The following is a 19,259-nucleotide window of genomic DNA, read 5'->3' as shown; positions in this document are numbered from 1 at the left end:
ATTTTTCTTAATGTATTGAAATATTTATAAAGGTATATTTTTTCTTATTGGTTGGTGGTTACTATCAATATAGTTAATTCTTATGACATCAGCATATTTCACTTTCTGTATCCAGTCAGCTTTTCCTCTCAAGCCTATAGTATTTCCAGACTAAAACTTTAATCAGTGCCTTAGGTAAGCTTAGCATTCAGGATTGTTTCTGCAAGTTAAGTAAAAAGAAATTAACAATAAAATTGTATTTAACACTTTGTTAAAATTAATCACTCTTTGTAATTAAAATATGATTTGCTGAAAGAATTTTTAAAATGAGGCTTTAAAGATAGCTAAAGGTAAATCTAATTGCTCCTACACCTAATGCAACTGCTTTTGTCAAAAGTATAAATGTGGCATGATATTTTTGTTGTTGTTTCACTTAAATAAACCTCTGGGTATACCTTCCTTCTAAAATATTACCATATAACCTGAATATATTTTTATGAGGAATCAGGCCACTTTTCAGATAGTTGTTAGCACTCTGCGATTATTAGACTACTTTTCTTAGAAAGTAACAGAAGCTAACTTTTAGTTCTCAAGACACAATAGATTTTAGTGTGCAAGTTTAATTTACAGCAGAAGATATCACATAAAGCAGAACAAAATTTAATTTAAAAAATTTATTGTTATTGTATTAGTTTACTAGTGCTGCCTTAACAAAACGCCACAGACTGGGTGGCTTATACAACAGAAATTTATTTTCTCATGATTCTGGAGAAATCCAAGATCAAGGAGTCAGCAAGTTTGGTTTCTCCTGAGACCATTCTCCTTGACTTGCTGGTGGCTGGCCTCCAAATACAGTCACGTTGGGGATTAGGGCTTCAATATATGAATTATGGGGGGGGGGGGCACGATTACATTCATAACAATTAACAAAATGAAAATAAAAGTTTTAACACTTTATAAATTAAACTGGTTTGATGATTAGATTTATCAAGGAATTAAATGAGTCCCATTTCATTTTATTTTCTGGTAAAATTTTCTTTTCATCCAGCATCAAATGTTCAATCACAAAATAATTTCTCACATATCCACTCAAGGTAAATCTCTCTACTTCTCTACCCACCATTCTAAGCTTTTCTATGTCTTTACTTCTTATTCTAAAATGTCCATGGTCTAAGATAAAGAATATAGATATTTTACCAGCTCAAAACATTTTTTAAAAATTAGAGGATACTTTATTTTTAAAAGAGGATCCACAGTTTTAGATTCAAAAATCAAAATAGATCAGTTAGTCAACTTCGCTTTTATGGCCGCAGACAATGCAGCATCATCAATAACAACAACTTATTTTTGTTTCTTATTCCTATGTTTTTGGCTACATATCTTTTTAATGTCTCTGTGTATACCAACAATTTTCTACTATTATTTTCAAAATAGAGACTAGAAAAGAATCAATCTTTATTCTTGCATAGTCAATAGAATATTATTTTATCATTATCATTATTACTTTAGAGAAATTTCTTTCAACTTTAAAACTCATTATTGTAAATATTAGCCTATGATTGTGCTATAATTTTGGAAAGTCTCTATAGGTGCTATAGGCTGAAATTTGTGCAATTTTTTGTTTTGCACCAAAATTTGTGAAAATTGCGATTTATAGGAAAAAGTATATATTTGGTCATTCAGATGATATATGAGAAATATATGCTTGGTCTTCATGCACAGTTTCTGCCTCACAGCTCCCAAAACACTTGAAATTTCCTGAGCAATAAAAGCAATGGGTTAATATTTGGACTCTTGTCCTTAGTTTCTGAAAATGCTTCAGGGAAGAAATTTTTGGATCCCACCCAAGGGTGGGAGCTGGTTGCCAGGAGAACCAACCATGTGATTAAACGATTGGAACTTTCAGTCTCACCCCTGATTTGGGGGGGCAGGGGCATGGAGAGGGGCTGGAGATTGAATTAATCACAGTTGACTAATGATTTAGTCAATCATGACTATGTACTGAAGCCTCCATAAAACCCAAAAAGGACAGCTTTTTGGCCCTTTTTCAAAGAGCTTCCATTTTGGGGAACCACTAGCTTCCAAGGGCCACCATTCCAGGCCCCATGCTCCAGGAGGACAGAAGCTTCTTTCTTTGGGACCTCACTCTATGTATCTCTTCATCTGGTTGTTAATTCCTTCAACATCATTTTATAATAAATCTTTAATCTCGTGAACAAATGGATTTTCCTGAGCTCTGTGAGCCATTCCAGCAAATTAATTGAAACTAATGAGGGGGTTGTGTGAGCCTTTGATTTATAGCCAGTCGGTCAGAAGCACAGGTAACAACCTTGTGAATGTAGGCTGAGGTGGAGGGACTTCTTGTGGGACTGAGACCTTTATCTGTTGAATCTGATTCTATCTCCAGGTAGATAGTGTCAGCACTGAGGTGAATTCTCTGACACTCTGCTGGGGGCTGAGAATTGCTTGTTGGTTTGGGGAAGCCTCCACACACATACTGGAATTCATCCAGGAAACCTTTGCTATTTGTGTCCCTCATAAAATTTATATGTTAAAATCCTAATGCCCAATGCGATGGTACTGGAGGTGGGGACTTTGGGAGGTGCTTGGTCGTGAAGGCAGAGTCCTCATAAATAAATTTAATGCCCTTTTAAAAGAGGCCCAAGAGAGATCTTTCATCCCTTTCCACCATCTGAGGACACAACAAAGCTGCTGGCTATGAAAAAGGAAGAGGGCTCTCACCACATTCTGACCATGCTGGCACCTTGATCTTGGATTTCCAGCTTCCAGAACTGTGAAAATAAATTTCTGTTGCTTATAAGTCACCCAGTCTGTGGTACTTTGTTATAGCAGCCTGAGGGACTAAGACTGCCTCTATCCAGTTATTTTAAATATATAAACTGCATTCTGTATCTCAGACTTTTGGGGGTTAGAAAATCTTTCAGGAATTGGCAACTCTCTTTAACCAGTTTGTTTCTGATGTTATGTTCATTGATGCTAGTATCTTGTGTCAAATTAGCAGGAAACAATATTTTTCTAAGGTTTACATATAATCCAATATTCATTCTGCAAATGTATCTCTTGTCTTTAATGAATTACTACTTTTTGTCTGATATAAAAATGATTTGTTTCCATTTGCTCCTCGAAGTCAAAATAATCCGTTTATATTTTTGTTGATTTTTATCACTTGTTTCATATTTTCCCATTACATGTTTTTCATTACATTTTTATTTGAAATTTTCTCTCAGTTCTTTCACAAATAAGTGTAATAATGAAAATGCTACCATTTATAAATACACAAATCAGAATTTAATTTCTCACTTATTTTATTGAAATTTTCCAAAGTTCTTACCAAATTGGTTTAAAATTTTTTTGAGTTTAATCAGCATCTTGAATAAACATTTTGTATCTCATTTGAATTTGAGTTGCTCTTCCAAATCTTTAAAAATAAAAGTTAGAGTCTTTAAACTGTTGCTTTATGCATATTGTAAGATTTAGAGAATGTTCTAATGTGCAAACTATATCATTACAATTACCCACTAAAAATTCAACTTCAAGTGTGTTTAAAATACTCCATCTATCACTGAAGTGAAAATAACACAAATTATTTCAAAATACCAACTAGTCAACAACTTCAGGAGCTGTGCATTTTCTTCAATAAGGTTAAAGCAATGAGCTGTGCACAACACATTATGCATAGTTAAGGTTTTAAAAAGTGCATCATCCTTTTTCCTCACCTTTCAAAACAGCTTTGTTGTCATGTGACTGGCATTGAATATTGTTCAAAAGCAGGATACAGTCATCCAGAACTCCTTTCACTTGGTTGAATCAAGTCACAGATAGTTTTCTTTAATGAAAAATTTTAAAACCACTCATAGAAATTTCTGTTATAATAAAAGGGCACAATATTCTCTAACTGGTCAGTATTTTGTGTCCAAGTTCATTTTATTTTCTAGTTTATCTTCTATATTAATTTGTTTTATAGATTTCCATTAATTTGATTACTTCTTCACTATTTTCAGGAAAACAAGTCACTTTTTTTCATTTTAATAGTTTTTGAAATATTTATGCAACAATTCATCAGGTTTGGCCTTTATTTAGATTAAATTTCTATTAATTTGAAAACTACCACTTTTGGGAAAATCTCACTATTAGAAGTGAAAAAATAATCATCTCAACAACTATTTTTTTCAGGCTTTCAAAAAATATTGAATATTTTGTTTTATTTGTCCTTAAAGATATTGATCTACTGAACTCTATTTGATTAATATAAAATGCAAATTAGCACAACATTCTGTGCTCTAAGGAATCTTCATGCTTTTTGGAGGTTCTTACCATACTTATTCAGTCTGAAAAATCACCTGAAATACTTTCTGTTTTGTTAAAATCAGTTTAAAAGCTCATTAAAGTTTGGAAATTGTATTTTTTTATTTTATTATGTTTTAACTTCATGTGTTTGAAAAGCATCTATTGTTTTCATTGAATATCCTGTTTCAGGATCCTTGTTATAATCCTTATTATAATCACTAATTTTAAACAAGATATCTTTCATTAGACGGTATTGTATAAATTATTATTCATTATAATAGGCCATCATGAAAGAACATGCTATTTTTCAGTCATTACACTTATCAAAATGAGGCTATAACTAACATTTGTATATTCTCTCTCAATTTTGCTTTTACTATTTTTAAAATTTTTTAATATAGTCTTAGAGAGTATCCTCATTATTACAAATCTGTGAAAATTTCTTCTATTATCGTTTACATTATGTGTATTTCTTCATACTTTTTATCTTCATGAATTTAGCATTTATAGTCAATTGGATAAATAATGGTTTTTGACATTTTCAGGGACTATTAGTTCTCTTTTAAGCTTACATTCTTATATCTTCCATTGAGATAGTTCTGTCATAATAAAAAGTAAACTAAAATTTAGTCATACACATAGGCAATTTAAGTGAATTTTAAAAATTGACACTACATATGTATGCATATCAGCTCACTAATGAATATGTGCAGTTTTTCAAATGTGACAATTGTTTCTTTAGGTGATTTTTACTGTGTTTATCACAGTTTTGTTGATTGTTTCATCTAGAACCCCAGATTACTTTAAGAGAGGATTCATCAGATACTAAAGACCAATCTAGTATGGTGGGATGTATAAAATGAACCTCCACAGACAGACTTAATTCCCAATTATATATCACTGCATATTTTTCTTTTATAGACACCAGGGTATTGATAAATTATCCTTTGCATGATCCCAACAAAATTTTAAGATATTTGTATATGATACTATGTATTACATTATTAAGTATATTCCTGTGAGGAGAAAACCTCTATTTTAATTAAGTGTACAGCATCTGCTTACAATTTAATATGTCTGTTGATGAAAAGCATTTTCCACACACTAGGGTTACTCTTCTTTCTCCTCCACCATCCACATATTTCCCATACTAGGTGCCATAAGACATGTAATACTGAGAAAAGACCAAAGGTCCTGCTTGTGTCAGGATGCTGGTGAGTCTGGATGAGTCTGTATTGTGTGCGAAGTATTTATGTCATTCCTACTCAGGATGCTTACCAGTAAACCAAATATACATGGAAGTTATTGGGAACCACACCAATATATCCTGTTAAATCAACTAAACATATTGAAAACCCCAGATCTACCTAAACATATCAAGTGAGGGTGGCCATATCTGATACAAAAAGGAAATGTGACAGAAGTCAGGATGGAAAGGGACAGCACTCTAACAAAGCCATTTCATTAAATTTACAAAAACTAACACATGGACACATTTTTATGATCCCTCCCAGGTCTTTACAAAACTGGTATGGGACACAAAAATAAGTAAAAGAGAGTAAATGAAACTTAAGCTTCATTATTTACATTGTAAATTCACCTCAACGAACAGTGTTGTCATAAAAGTGTTTATTTCTAAGGAGAGAAATAAAATGTTGTAAATGACAAAAACTGATTGGATAAGCAGAAAAGACCTCTCTGAGTAGGAGATATTTTAACTGCTCTCTAAAAGATGAAGCAATGTCAGTGATGGCTGATATCTGTGGAAGCAGATGGAGTAGGTAGTGAAGATACCCAGAGACTGTCCTCAAATCTAAAGGGATCTAAAGTCTAGAGAGTCTAGGAGGGAGAGAAGAGAGTAAAGGATGGGTCACAGTGATAGACTGGGGCCAGCATATGTCAGGTTTGGTGACCCATGTGAAGGAGTTTAGGAGAGAAAGACAAAAGTGACAGGGTCAGAGAGCTGAGGGGCTTTATAAAAGTGTGATAATAATGATGGACCACAGAATCCCAGCCACATTTATCTTAGTTAAAGATAAATTAAAGTTACTAATTTTCTAATTTAGTTCTGAATTACTTTCAACTGGAGTTGTGGATATAATATAAATGAAAAAATAAAAATAAAATTGAATATATATTTTTGCTGTTAATATTGTTACTTTATATGCTTACAAAGTTTTTTCAACCACTTAAGCATGATTTTATTCACTTAAAGTTTTGATTTATTCCAAATCTATATTTATGTAATCTCAGACCCAATATCTGGGAAAAGTGAGAGATGTATTATGAACTTAAACATTCAATAGCTAATTATAGATGGCATCTAGTCTTTTGCTATAAGATATTTAAATAAAGTAGGCAAATTAAATTTGAATAGAAAATGCATAAGGGACAAATAATATTAACTTGCATGCTTTCACTGAACGAACACCATATTCTCCAAGGTAATCATGTGAGATAAACATAAAAACTGGTACAGCTTTATCAGCGAATTTCTCACCAGGTAGAAGGTCTGTGAGCAGACACCTGGAAAAAGTGTAGGAATGATATATGAGGATCGTTGGGAAAGACCTCTCAGACAGAGGGATCAGCATGCATAAAATATCTAAGGTAAAAGCCCACTTACGATGTTCAAGGAACAATTAAGAGATGTGTGTAACTAAGTCAGAAGGAAAGAAAACCATGAGATGAGCAAAAGGGAACAACTGCATATTGCACCAGTAGAGACACCATCACAAATACTCTACTATATTTACACATTAGAACAAATTGGAGGTCAGATAATATTTATTCTTATGAAATATTTTAAGGACATTAGTTCTTACTTTAAGAAAAGTGAGATGTTATTGAGGATTATGAGCAAAAGAACAATGTTACACTTTAAAAGTATAACTCTGGCATGAGGTTGAAAATAGACTCTAGAGGAATCTCAAATAATTTATGTTACTATCAGAAAAAACAATGGATGGAATTCTTTGGGGTAAACCATGAATTTTTGTTTTTTTAACATCGTTAATGGAGTATAATTGCTTTACAATGGTGTGTTAGTTTCTGCTTTATAACAAAGTGAATAAGTTATACATATGCATATATCCCCATATTTCCTCCCTCTTGTTTCTCCCTCCCACTCTCCCTATCCCACCCCTGTAGGTGGGCACAAAGCACCGAGCTGATCTCCCTGTGCTATGAGGCTGCTTCCCACTAGCTATCTATTTTACATTTGGTAGTGTATATATGTCCATACACACTCTCTCACTTCATCCCAGCTTACCCCTCCCCCTCCCTGTGTCCTCAAGTCCATTCTCTACATGTGCATCTTTATTCCTGTCTTGGCATAGGTTTCCTCAGAAACATTTTTTTTTTTAGATTCTATATATATGTGTTAGCATACGGCATTTGTTTTTCTCTTTCTGACTTACTTCACTCTGAATGACAGACTCTAGGTACAACCACATCACTACAAGTAACTCAATTTCATTTCTTTTCATGGCTGAGTAATATTCCATTGTATATATGTGCCACATCTTCTTTATCCATTCATCTGTCAATGGACACTTAGGTTGCTTCCATGTCCTGGCTATTGTAAATAGAGCTGCAATGAACATTGTGGTACATGACTCTTTTTAAATTATGGTTTTCTCAGGATATATGCCCAGTAGTGGGATTGCTGGGTTGTATGGTAGTTCTATTTTTAGTTTTTTAAGGAACCTCCATACTGCTCTCCATAGTGGCTGTATCAATCTACATTCCCACCAACAATGCAAGAGGGTTCTCTTTTCACCAAACCATCTCCAGCATTTATTGTTTGTAGGTTTTTTGATGATGGCCATTCTGACTGGTGTGAAGTGATACCTCATGGTAGTTTTGATTTGTATTTCTGTAATGATTAGTGATGTTGAGCATCCTTTCATGAGTTTGTTGGCAATCTGTATATCTTCTTTGGAGAAATGTCTATTTAGATATTCTGCCCATTTTTGGATTGGGTTGTTTGTATTTTGGATTTTGAGCTGCATGAGCTGCTTATAAATTTTGGAGATTAATCCTTTGTCAGTTGCATCATTTGCAAATATTTTCTCCCTTTCTGAGGGTTGTCTTTTCATCTTGTTTATGGTTTCCTTTGCTGTGCAAAAGCTTTTAAGTTTCAGGAGGTCCCATTTGTTTATTTTTGTTTTTATTTCCATTTCTCTAGGAGGTGGGTCAAAAGGGATCTTGCTGTGATTTACGTCATAGAGAGTTCTGCCTATGTTTTACTCTAAGAGTTTTATACTGTCTGGCCTTACATTTAGGTCTTTAATGCATTTTGAGTTTATTTTTGTGTATGGTGTTAGGGAAAGTTCTAATTTCATTCTTTTACATGTAGCTGTCCAGTTTTCCCACAACAGCTTACTGAAGAAGCTGTCTTTTCTCCATTGTATATTCCTGCCTCCTTTATCAAAGATAAGGTGACCATAGGTGCGTGGGTTTATCTCTGGGATTTCTATCCTGTTCCATTGATCTATATTAATGTGTTTTTTTGGCGAGTACCTTACTGTCTTGATTACTGTAGCTTTGTAGTATAGTCTGAAGTCCAGGAGTCTGATTCCTTCAGTTCCATTTTTCTTTCTCAAAATTGCTTTGGCTCCGTTTTTCTTTCTCAACATTGCTTTGGCTATTCAGGGTCTTTTGTGTTTCCATACAAATTGTGAAATATTTTGTTCTAGTTCTGTGGAAAATGCCATTGGTTGTTTGATAGGATTGCGTTGAACCTGTAGATTGCTTTGCATAGTATATTCATTTTCACAATGTTGATTCTTCCAATCCAAGAACATGGTATATCTCTCCATCTGTTTGTATCATCTTTAATTTCTTTCTTCAGTGTCTTATAGTTTTCTGCATACAGGTCTTTTGTCTCCTTAGGTAGGTTTAGTCCTAGGTATTTTATTCTTTTTGTTGCAGTGGTAAATGGGAGTGTTTCTTTATTTTCTCTTTCAGATCTTTCATCATTGGTGTATAGGAATGCAAGAGATTTCTGTGAATTAATTTTGTATCCTGCTATTTTACCAAATTTGTTGATTAGCTCTAGTAGTTTTCTGGTAGAGTCTTTAGGATTTTCTATGTATAGTATCATGTCATCTGCAAACAGTTACAGCTTTATCTCTTCTTTTCTGATTTGGATTCGTTTTATTTCTTTTTCTTCTCTGATTGCTGTGGCTAAAACTTCCAAAACTATGTTGAATAATAGTGGTGAGAGTGGACAACCTTGTCTTTTTCCTTATATTAGTGGAAATGGTTTCAGATTTTCACCATGAGTATGATGTTGGCTGTGGGTTTGTTATATATGGTCTTTATTATGTTGAGGTAAGGTCCCTCTTTGCCTACTTTCTGGAGGGTTTTTATCATAAATAGGTGTTGAATTTTGTCGAAAGCTTTCTCTGCCTCTATTGAGATGATCGTATGGTTTTTCTCCTTCAATTTGTTAATATGGTGTATCACGTTGATTGATTTGTGTATATTGAAAATCGTTGCCTTCCTGGGATAAACTGCACTTGATCATGGTGTATGATCCTTTTAATATGCTGTTGGATTCTGTTTGCTAATATTTTGTTGAGGATATTTGCATCTATGTTCATCAGTGATACTGGCCTGTAATTTTCTTTCTGTGTGACATCTTTGTCTGGTTTTGGTATCAGGGTGATGCTGGCCTCGTAGACTGAATTTGGGAGTGTTCCTCCCTCTGCTATATTTTGGAAGAGTTTGAGAAGGATAGGTGTTAACTATTCTCTAAATGTTTGATAGAATTCCCCTGGGAAGCTATCTGGTCCTAGGCTTTTGTTTGTTGGAAGATATTAAATCACAGTTTCAACTTCAGTGCTTGTGATTGGTCTGTGTATATTTTCTATTTCTTCCTGGTTCAGTCTCGGAAGGCTGTGCTTTTCTAAGAATTTGCCCATTTCTTCCAGGTTATCCATTTTGTTGGCATATACTTGCTTGTAGTAATCTCTCATGATCCTCTGTATTTCTGCAGTGTCAATTTTTACTTCTCCTCTTTCATTTCTAATTCTATTGACTTGAGTCTTCTGCCTTTTTTTCTTGATGAGTCTGGCTAATGATTTATCAATTTTGTTATCTCCTCAAAGAACAAGTTTTTAGTTTTATTGATCCTTGCTATTGTTTCCTTCATTTCTTTTTCATTTATTGAAGATCTGATCTTTAAGATTTCTTTCCTTCTGGTAACGTTAGGGTTTTTTTGTTCTTCTTTCTCTAATTGCTTTAGGTGTAAGGTTAGTTTGTTTATTTGGGATGTTTCTTATTTCTTGTGGTAGAATTGTATTGCTATAAACTTCCCTCTTAGAACTGTTTTGCTGCATCCCATAGGTTTTGGGTCATTGTGTTTTCATTGTTATTTCTTTCTAGGTATTTTAAAATTCCCTCTTTGATTTCTTCTGTGATCTCTTGGTTATTAAGTAGTGTATTGTTTAGCCTCCATGTGTTTGTATTTTTTTACAGATTTCTTCTAGTAATTGATATCTAGTCTCACAGCATTGTGTTCTGAAAAGATACTTGATACGATTTCAATTTTCTTAACTTTACCAAGGCTTAATTTGTAACCCAAGATATGATCTATCCTGGAGAATGTTCCATGAGCACTTGAGAAGAAAGTGTATTCTGTTGTTTTTGGATGGAATGTCTTATAAATATCGATTAAGTTCATTTTGTTTAATGTATCATTTAAAGCTTGTGTTTCCTTATTTATTTTCATTTTGGATGATCTGTCCATTGGTGAAACTGAGGTGTTACAAGTCCCCTACTATGATTGTGTTACTGTCAATTTCCCCTTTTATGGCTGTTAGCATTTGCCTTATGTAATGAGGTGCTCCTATTATGGGTGCATAAATATTTACAATTGTTATATCTTCTTCTAGGATTGATCTTTTGATCATTATGCAGTGTCCTTCTTTGCCTCTTGTAATAGTTTTTATTTTAAAGTCCATTTTGTCTGATATGAGAATTGCTACTCCAGCTTTCTTTTGATTTCCATTTGCTTAGAATATCTTTTCCATCCCCTCACTTTCAGTGTGTATGTGTCCCTAGGTCTGAAGTGGGTCTCTTGCAGACAGCATATGTACAGGTCTTGTTTTTGTATCCATTCAGCCAGTCTATGTCTTATGGTTGGAGCATTTAATCCATTTACATTTAAGGTAGTTATCAATATGTATGTTCCTATTACCATTTTTAAAACTATTTTGGGTTTGTTATTGTAGGTCTTTTCCTCCTCTTGTGTTCCCTGCCTAGAGAAGTTCCTTTAGCATTTGTTGTAAAGCTGTTTTGATGGTTCTGAGTTCTCTCAGCTTTTGCTTGTCTGTAAAGGTTTTTATTTCCCCATCAAATCTGAATGAGAACCTTGCTGGGTAGAGTAATCTTGGCTGTAGGTTTTTCCCTTTCATCCCTTTAAGTATGTCCTGACACTCCCTTCTGGCTTGCAGAGTTTCTGCTGAAAGATCAGCTGTTAACCTTATGGGGATTCCCTTGTATGTTATTTGTTGTTTTTCCCTTGCTGCTTTTAATATTCTTTCTTTGTATTCAATTTTTGATAGGTTGATTAATATGTATCTTGGTGTGTTTCTCCTTGGACTTATCCTGTATGGGACTCTCTGCACTTCCTAGAGTTGATTGACTGATTCCTTTCCCATATTAGGGAAGTTTTCAACTATAATCTCTTCAAATATTTTCTCAGTCCCTTTCTTTTTCTCTTCTTCTTCTCGGACCCTTATATTTTGCATATTGTGTGTTTAATGTTGTCCCAGAGGTCTCTAAGACTGTGCTCAATCCTTTTCATTTTTTTTCTTTATTCTACTCTGCAGTACTTATTTCCACTATTTTATCTTCCAGGCCACTTATCCTTTCTTCTGCCTCAGTTATTCTGCTATTGATCCCTTCTAGAGAATTTTTAATTTCATTTATTGTGTTGTTCATCATTGTTTGTTTGCTCTGTAGTTCTTCTAGATCCTTGTTAAACGTTTCTTGTATTTTCTCCATTCTGTTTCCAAGATTTTAGATCAACTTTACTATCATTACTCTGAATTCTTTTTCAGGTAGACTGCCTGTTTCCTTTACATTTGTTTCACCTGGTGGGTTTTTTACCTTGTTCTTTCATTTGCTGTGTGTTTCTCTGTCTTCTCATTTTGCTTAACTTACTGTGTTTGGGGTTCTCCTTTTTGCAGACTGCAGGTTCATAGTTCCCGTTGTTTTTGGTGTCTGTCCCCAGTGGCTAATATTTGTTCAGTGAGTTGTGAAGCTTCCTGGTGGAGGGGACTAGTGCTTGTGCTCTGGTGGATGAGGCTGGATCCTGCCTTTCTCGTGGACAGGACCACGTCTGGTGGTGTGTCTTGGGGTGTCTGTGACCTTATTATGATTTTAGGCAGCCTCTCTGCTAATGGGTGGAGTTGTGTTCCTGTCTTCCTAATTGTTTGGCATATGGTGTCTAGCCACGTAGCTTGCTGGTCGTTGAGTGGAGCTGCATCTTAGCGTTGAGTTGGAGATCTCTGGGTGAGCTTTTGCTGTTTGATATTACATGGACCCGGAAGGTCTCTGGTGGGCCAATGTCCTGAAATTGGCTCTCCCACATCAGAGGCACCGGCCTGACACCTGGCCAGAGCACCAAGACCCTGTCAGTCACATGGCTGAGAAGAAAGAAAGAAAGAAAGAAAAGAAAAGAAATAAAATAAAGTTATTAAAATAAAAAAATTAAAAAGTAATTTTAAAAAAAAGGAAAGAAAGAAAGAAGAGACATCCAAGCCAAAAAACAAATCCATCAATGTTAACATGTGCTAGAAGCTATCCTAAGGAAAAAAAGCAAAACAAAAAAATATGGACAGACTGAACCCTAGGACAAATGGTAAAAGCAAAACTATACAGACAAAATCACAGAAAGAAGCATACACATACACACTCACAAAAAGAGGAAAAAGAAAAAATATATATATAAAAAATTTATATATATAAAAAATATATATATATTAAAAATTTATATAAAAAAAGAAAAGGGGGCTTCCCTGGTGGCGCAGTGGTTGAGAGTCCGCCTGCCGACGCAGGGGACGCGGGTTCGTGCCCCGGTCCGGGAAGATCCCACATGCCGCGGAGCGGCTGGGCCCGTGAGCCGTGGCCGCTGAGCCTGCGCGTCCGGAGCCTGTGCTCCGCGTGGGGAGAGGCCACAACAGTGAGAGGCTCACGTACCACAAAAAAAAAAAAAAAAAAAAAAAAAGAAAAGAAAAGAAAAGGAAGAGAGCAACCAAATCAATAAACAAATCTACCAATGATAATAAACTCTGAATACTAAACTAAGATAAACATAAAACCAGAAACACTTTAGATGCAGAAAGCTAACCCAAAGTCTACAGTTGATCCCAAAGTCTGCCACCCCAATTTTGGGATGATTCATTTTCTATTCAGGTATTCCACAGATGCAGGGTACATCAAGTTGATTTTGGAGATTTAATCCGCTGCTCCTGAGGCTGCTAGGAGAAATTTCCCTTTCTCTTCTTTGCTCGCACAGCTCCTGGGGTTCAGCTTTGGATTGGCCCTGCCTCTGCATGTAGGTCACTTGAGGGCGTTTGTTCCCACCCAGACAGGACAGGGTTAAAATAGCAGCTGATTAGGGAGCTCTGGCTCACCCAGGCTGGGGGGAGGGAGGATTTTGGAATGCGGGGTGAGCCTGCAGGTGGCAGAAGCCAGAGTGACATTGCAACAGCCTGGGGTGTGCCGTGTGTTCTCCTGGGGAAACTGTCCCTGGATTACAGGACCCTGGCAGCGGCAGGCCGCACAGGCTCCGGGGAGTGGAGGTGTGGATAGTGACCTGTGCTGGCACACAGTCTACTTGGTGGCTGCAGTTGTATCCTTAGCGTCTCATGCCGTCTCCGGTGTCCATGCTGATAGCCACAGGTCCAGCCTGTCTCTGGAGCTCATTTAGGTGGTGCTCTGAATCCCCTCTCCTTGTGCATCCCGAAACAGTGGTCTCCTGCCTCTTAGGCAGGTCCACAGGCAGGTCCAGACTTTTTCCCAGACTCCCTCCTGGCCAGCTGTCGCACACTAGCCCGCTTCAGGCTGTGTTCACACCGCCAACACCAGTCCTCTCCCCGCGCTCCAACTGAAGTCCGAGCCTCAACTCCCAGCCCTGCCCGCCCCAGCGGGTTAGCAGGCAAGCCTCTCGGGCTGGTGAGTGCTGGTTGGCACCAATCCTCTGTGAGGGAATCTCTCCGCTTTGCCCTCTGCACCCCTGTTGCTGTGCTCTCCTCCATGGCTCTGAAGCTTCCCCCCCGCCCAGTCCCCATCCCTGCCAGTGAAGGGGCTTCTTAGTGTGTGGAAACTTTTCCTCCTTCACAGCTCCATCCCAGAGGTGCAGGTCCCATCCCTATTCTTTTGTATCTGTTTTTTCTTTTTTCTTTTGCTCTACCCAGTTATGTGGGGGAGTTTCTTGCCTTTTGGGAAGTCTGAGGTCTTCTGTCAGCATTCAGTAGGTGTTCTATAGGAGTTGTTCCACATGTAATTGTATTTCTGATGTACTTGTGGGGAGGAAGGTGATCTCCACATCTTACTCCTTGAAGATCTTGAAGATCTCCCCCTGACCATGAATTTTTGTAAAAACAAAATTACAGTAGTTCTAAACTACCTATTTGATTATAGAGTTCAAATATGTTAGTAGCATTCTAGTAATGTATTTTGTAGATGCTTGTTTATTATATTATTAACTTTTATAACTTGCATTTCTGCAATCTATAATTTCATATTGATTAACTATCTCAAATAGAATTATTCTTAAAATAATTAAGAAATTATATTCTAAAAAAATATTTGATATGAGAATGTGCTAAATGATATTTATTTAGCTGTACTGACAAAAATTGAGGTTGCATACTTCTTTTCATATTTTAAAAAGCAGAGTATTACTTTAGAGATATAAAGATAAATAAATGTGTTAAAACAAAGACATCAAGGAAAGCATGAACTTTCTTTTAATCACATGAAGTATTTTGTTATTTGACAGTGCTTTCCACTATGGCTAAATTTAGAATATTGCAGAAGGTCACACAACTATTTGCAAACACATTTGCTACCAAAAACTAAGAAGAAGAACAAAAAACATTTAAAAAGAAAAGTTTTAAAATATATTATATACATAATTGAATGAAATCATTTATACATATAATATAATACACATATATATCATATATGTACTTTCTCAGTTCATGTTCATATCCTAAAATTTTGCAATTTTCATTTTTTTTGCAATGCAATGTTCTGGTTGAAGGTAGTATTATTTTGAAAGTGCTTAGAAACCCAGTAGTAAAATTTAGAGCTTGAAGTTAAAGTATTATTGAATATTTACTGGACATAAAATAGAGGACAAACAGGTATTCTTCATCTATTAGAAGAGAGTCACTAAATCAATCCCACAATCAAAGGGAGGAGATTACACACAAGCAAAAACACCAGGAAGAAAAGATCTTTGTAAGGCACCGTAGAGGCTCAATTTAATGGGAATGTTTTTAGAACCTTCAGGACAATATATTTAACAACTCAGAAGGGCAGACAAAATTTTTGAAAAATCCCAAATCCTTTATGAATTAAATAAATTAAATACACAATCAAAAATTTTCCTTGAGGGGCTTCCCTGGTGGCACAGTGGTTAGGAATCTGCCTGCCAATGCAGGGGACACGGGTTTGAGCCCTGGTTCAGGAAGATCCCACATGCTGAGGAGCAGCTGGGCCCATGCGCTACATCTACTGAGCCTATGCTCTAGAGCTCACGCACCTAGAGCCGGTGCTCCAAGACGAGAGAGGCCACCTCAGTGAGAGGCCCACGCAAGGCAATGAGGAGTGGCCCCTGTTCACTGCAACTAAAAAGAAAGGCCACGCACAGCAATGGAGACCCAACGCAGCCCAAAATAAATTAATTTAAAAAAAAAAAAAGAAATGTATTTCCAATAAAATTTAACTTTAAAAAAAATTTTTTTTTCCTTGAGAAATTCTGGTACTAGATGGCATCATTGGTGAATTCTTTCAAACATTTAAAGATGAAATGATAAAAATTTTACATGAATTCTTTTCAACTTTTCAATTCATTTTTTAATATTGCATACCCCTGATACCCCTGATTTTGGGGAAAAGAATTATAAGAAAAGAAAAGGAGCAATATGTCTCATTAATGACGTTTCAACAGAATGATAACAAAATTTAACCAGTAAAACATGACCAAATTATACCGGTGATCCAAGGTTGCTTTAACAGTTAAGAAACAATCTTTGGGAGAAGAGATACATCTCTTTGGCAGAAGAGTTCCAAATAATTCAAGTAGACCCTTTGCCCTCAAGGAAGTGAAGCATCATTCCTCACTCTTTAAGTGTGGGTTGCACATAGTGACTTCCTTCTAAGACTGCAATATGGAAGGGTACAAATAGGTAGCTTTTCAGTGGAGAAACATCACAAAACTACCTTAGCCAAGTACTCAAGGTCAACATCCACAGTGCTAAGTCATGTTGATAGTGTGTACCCTTGTCATTATGGGATATAAATGGCACTTTACCTATGCGGTCTTCCTCCAAAACCCAAGTGTCAACTAATCATGAGAGAAACATTGGACAAATCCTAATTGGTGACATTTTACAAAATACCTCACAAGTAGACCTCAAAACCATCAAAGTCATAAACAATGGAAATCTGAGAAAATGTTCTAAGAAAAGTTAGCTTAAGAAGACATGACAACTAAATGTAATATGGTATCTTGGATGGGATTCTGGAAAAGAAAGTGATGTTGGATACAAACTAAGGAAATCTGCATAAAGTATGTATTTTAATTAATATAATATATCAACATTTGTTCATTAAATGTAAGAAATTTACTGTAGTAATTTGAGATGTTAATAATATGGGAAGCTGGGTATGGGGTACAAGTTATCTCTATATTATCTTCATATTATTTAAGGAAAAAACTTCTAAAAATAAAGTTTATTTAAGAACAGATGTAATTTACCAATTAAAGGAATAAAAATTAAAAGTTGTGAAAATGGATTTAACAACATTTAAAACATATTCTAATAATGCTAAGATAAATCTAATGCTAAATGAAGTATCCTTTTCACCTAAGACCAGGAAAAGGGCAAATATGCCCACTTGCCACAAGTAATATTCAATATTTTACTGAAGTGTTTGTCTAGTATAATAAGAAAAAAAATAGAGATAATGAATAGAAATTCAGAAGTAAAACTCTTCTTATTCATGGATGGCATCCCTTGTATGTAGAAAATTCAAAGAAATTAAAACAAACAAATGAAGAAACCTACTAATTCTAATGAATGAATTCAGTAAGATTGTAGAATACAAAGTCAATTTTAAAATATCAGTTGTGTTTTATACACTTGAAATAAAAAATTGGAAAATATCAATACAATTAAAATAACCTTTACTAGAGCTTCCAAAAATGTTCTATAACTAAGAGTAAATTTAGCCAATGATATGCAAGACTTCTACCCTCAAAAACTATAAAATTTAGGTGAAAGAAATTGAAGATTTTTAAAATTTTGAGATGTGTTATTTTCAAGGATTAGAAATATAATATTGTTAACATACAATTTACCCCAAATTGCAATCCCAAACAAAATTCCAAGAGATTTTTTAAATTGAGTAGCCAAATTATATATTTTATATATGAAGGAAAAGGGTATTGAATAAACAATTTTCAAAAAAAAAAAAAGACTCAGTAAAAATAGGAAACTTCTTTTCACCAAAAGATTCTGGCAAAACTGGGTAACTGTGTAAATAAAAAATTAACTCCTTACACAAATATTATTTTCAGGTGGAAAATAGACACAAGTTGTAATAGATATAATCATATAATTTATAGCATAAACAAAAGAAAATAATCACCCTAATCTTTAGGAAAGCAAATGTTTCTCTGGACAGAATAAGTACTCTGGTAGATGGAACAATGGCCCCTCAAAGATGTATATGCACTAATCCCTCAAACTGTGAAAATGTTACTTTACATGGAAAAGGGGATTCTGCAGATGTGATTAAAGATCTTGCTGGCTTATCTGGCTGGGCCCAAAGTAATCACAAGGGTCCTAATGAAAGGGATGGGGAAAGGTCTGAGTCAGAGTAGGAGATGTGAAAAAGGCAAGGTTAGAGTGACTCAAGGAAGATGTCACCAGTTATAGAATGCAGGTAACCTCTAGAAGCTGGAAAAGTCAAGGAAACAGATCTCCTCATAGAACCTCCAGAAGGAAAGTAGTTCTGCCCACACATTTTAATTATGACTTACAAACATGTAAAATAATAAACTAGTGCTGCTTTAAGCCAGTAAATTTGTAGTATTTTGTTACAGCAGCGATAGGAAACTAATGTAAGTACTAACCAAAAATAAACACAGATGGATACATTTCATATAAAAAAATCTGCTCATTGAAAGACATCAATAAGAATACGAATAAGTAAGTTACACACAGGGATAAGATAATCACTACATACCTTTTTATGTGTATAACATCAGACAAAGAACTCTCATTCAAAACATAAAGCTCCTATAATTCAATAATAAAAAGACAAACCAATAAAAAATGAACACTATAACAAAGGGGATATTTAATGGTCAATATACACATGATAATATTTTCAGTATTATTCATGAAAAGAAACATACAACTTTGAAACCATAATGTGATACCACTATCAACTGACACATTTGGCTAAATTTAAAAGCTGCTGACAACCAAATGATGATGAAAATGTGGAGCTACTGGAAATCTAATTCACTGCTGATGCAGGTATAAAAAGTACAACCTCTTTGGAACACTGGCAGTTTTTCCACACCTATGTATTTAACCCAGAGAAAGAAAAACATATGTCCTCAAAAACCACTTAAATACAAAACCAAACAACACCTTTTTATAGCATCTTTATCTATAACAGCCCCAAGTTAGAAACTAGCCAAATTATATACT

The sequence above is a fragment of the Delphinus delphis genome, chromosome 7 (genome assembly GCF_949987515.2).
Source record: "Delphinus delphis chromosome 7, mDelDel1.2, whole genome shotgun sequence".
Taxonomy (NCBI): Eukaryota; Metazoa; Chordata; class Mammalia; order Artiodactyla; family Delphinidae; genus Delphinus; species Delphinus delphis.
This window is presented reverse-complemented; position numbering follows the sequence as displayed.